The sequence below is a fragment of the Mastigoproctus giganteus genome, chromosome 3, assembly GCF_048544385.1.
Source record: "Mastigoproctus giganteus isolate SK-2022 chromosome 3, ASM4854438v1, whole genome shotgun sequence".
In the NCBI taxonomy this organism is placed as follows: Eukaryota; Metazoa; Arthropoda; class Arachnida; order Uropygi; family Thelyphonidae; genus Mastigoproctus; species Mastigoproctus giganteus.
In genome coordinates this window covers 21316170-21319356 of record NC_143577.1, presented here as the reverse complement: position 1 = coordinate 21319356, position 3187 = coordinate 21316170, and positions in this window count along the sequence as shown.

The following is a 3187-nucleotide window of genomic DNA, read 5'->3' as shown; positions in this document are numbered from 1 at the left end:
ATTTAAATAATGCATTTAACTAATTGTATAGCATCCGAATGGATTATTTTTTGATCAGCACTGGACCACAATCGAATAAATGAATTACAAATTTACTTTCTCTCTCCTGAAGAAATTACATCACATAAATCCTCATTAAAACGATTCTTCTTCATCTTATTACTAACTAAAGGGACATATGTCTTGAAAGCTTGAACAAAAAATGGCGTCATATAAATAAAAAAAGAATTTGAGATTTTAAAATTTAATTTGTACCATAAGAGGGCGCAGCTATCGACTGACAGACGTTAAAGTAAATTATTAAAAGGAAAGAGTTGTAATTATTGCTTTTAAAGTAAACAATATATAAAAGCAAATTTTATAAGCATTCAAAATTATGTAGAATGTTCTAGGACCAGGAAAAATTCATTAAAATAAATCTTAAGATTCATAAAAGAAAAAAAAAATAATAATAATTTCATTGAAAATATTCGATTTATATATTTAATTAGTTTGGTAGTCGTGGGATGGCGCCACCATACATTACAGTTTTGTTTGATATTTTTTAATTAAAATTATTTTTATCGCTTGACGTACAAATTTTAAAAGTTGATTTTAAAGAAAATTTTATTTATAGAGTAATTAATACGTGTATTTGAGTTTAGAGAATGATTAATCCATAGTCCTAGATACTGAGAAACGAATTCTGTTGACACGAACACGAATTAAAATCATTCTGATGAAAGAAATAATGAGGTGAATCCCCTTTCTGTATTTGAATAATAAGGTCAAATTGTAAATCTGAAATCATTCTATTTAAATCTTTCCCTACTGAATATCAACTAATATCATCAGCATAAAGTTTGATAATAGATCTCTGAACCACATTAAAAATGTTAAAAATATGGGACTTGAATGAGGTCCCTGAGGAAGACCTCTTTTAATATTAATTTTATAAATATTGCGGTCATCAATGTTGGCAGAATTCTTGTGGTTTTTCAAATAACAGGTCAGGAGGTGTCATTACAGAGGATGTGCATCTGTTGTAATTGGTATAGGAAAGAGAAAGGAGATTAGTGAGGGGGACAAAAGGGTTCTTTTAGCAGAAAAGGCTGGATTCCTGCAAATTGCAGCATCTTGAGACTAGGCACCTGCTAAGAGATCTGAGGGAAGTGCTTAAGGCTTTAAAAGGATTGAGTAAGCTTAATGCTGATGGCATCCTTCCTATTGTTTAGACCATACACATGAGGGGAGCATAAATTCAAATTAAGGAAGGATGGTTGCAGGATAGATAATGCAAAAATTTGCTTTCAGCCAGCGGATAGTTGATTGATGGGAGAAACTCCCTTCTGGTGTTTTGTAGATCATGTGGTTTGACTAGTCTCAATTTACACTTTTTTCTAACCAATGAAGGGGGAAATTGTGGTGTGAACCTAATGAAGCCACAGCATCCAGACTCTCGTATCAAGGGTATGTCCGTGCAAAATTTATATCTGAATGGTTTGAGGAACATTCCTCAGATTTCCAACATCTACCGTGGGAGCTTAATTGTCCAGATTTGAATCCAATTAAGAATGTCTGGGATACATTGTAAAAGACAGTTCAGCTTTGCAGTTTTCTACCGATCACTATACAGCAGCTGACATATCCTGATGGAAGAATGGTCAAATCTGGAATTCAAATTCCTCAGACACCTAGTAGATTCCACGCCATGATGTGTATGGGCTGTAATTCAGGCAAAAGGTGGCCCTGCTAGATACTGAATAAAATGTTTCTAATTTTTGATCACTGAGGGTTGCGTGTTTTATGATTTAAGGAGCATAGTCTTCTTTGTGTTTGTGCTCTGTACCTTGCTCTTAGACAGAGATGAAGGTGTGTTAGTTTATTGTTCTGTTGTCATAGCATCATTCAAATGGTATAATCCCTCTGGTCAAAATCAGTTTACCTGGATAAATGTATGAAATAAGAAAAGGCAAAAACACTTCAATTGGAATGATATTTATTTCACCAGGCAGTCAACAGTGATACAATATAAATGCACAGCTTTAGGAATCAAACTACAATCCAAATATAAATTCATTGGTTGATTTATTTAGCAGGGACAATTGCCCTTGTATACATACACAAGATAATAAGCAATATAGAATGTCCACAGAAAAATTAACATTCTTTTTACTAGCACAAAGAATGCATCATATTTTGTTCAACTGTATACAGCACTAGACACGAGAATTGTATACAAAACCGGCAGTGGGCATCCAGGTGTCTTCAAACAGGATGTTCACTGTTAGTTGGTTGAAACAAATATCTGATTTATACATCGTGGACATTCTTTAAAATATATACAAAGTGACTAATTATCAAAGTATAATTATGGTGAGTATAAAAATGAATTGAAAATTACCAAAAAGAGTCCAAAATTAGAGTCAAACTTCCTTCTTTGACCTTTGAACATAGCGGTGTCTCACCATTCACAGCTAGCAAAAATTTACACAATTTTCATCCCAAGAAAAGCTGACCAAAGCGACACCTGGTATTCGGTTGTGATCTAAACTAATTCGTGACTCAGTCAATACAGTTGATAACAGACAATACAAAGGGTGACCATAGTCGTAATTGGAATATTGGGATACCAACCATTTAGCAAAAAGATAGCAAGTACACCACGTCACAGTTTCAAATATAAAATCTGCAGATGGATGTTGCAAAGCTGAATACGTCGTGTCTCTAACTCTGGAAACGATTGGATGATTCAAAGAATACTGAAATATTTTTAAAACATTAATATCCGAATTCTGACTGTACATTCAATTTATGCAAATCAATAACCTGGTTCTAATTCGGAAAAGGAACCGCGTGTTTTATACGTATTTAATTTTTTGTGAACCAATCCAATCGATGGCAAAGGTGTGATGAATTATAATACAAGTAAATATGAACTCTTAAAAGTTTTTCGCACGTTTAAATTGAAGGGGACTTTGTGTCTTAAAATAAAAAGCGGGTGGGTTAGATTACTCAGGTTGCTATGTCATCGTTACGAGTTGCCCTTGACTTGCACTAAAAATAAACAGCACTTCTCTAAAGTGAAGTGTAATGGTATTTATTAGTAATGCGGTGCCACCAAATGCAGACGGCCGTTTTTTGGGCTATTGCCATCTCATCGATGGCCATCAAAAAACATTTCTGTTTAAGTCGTCTCCTGCTAAAG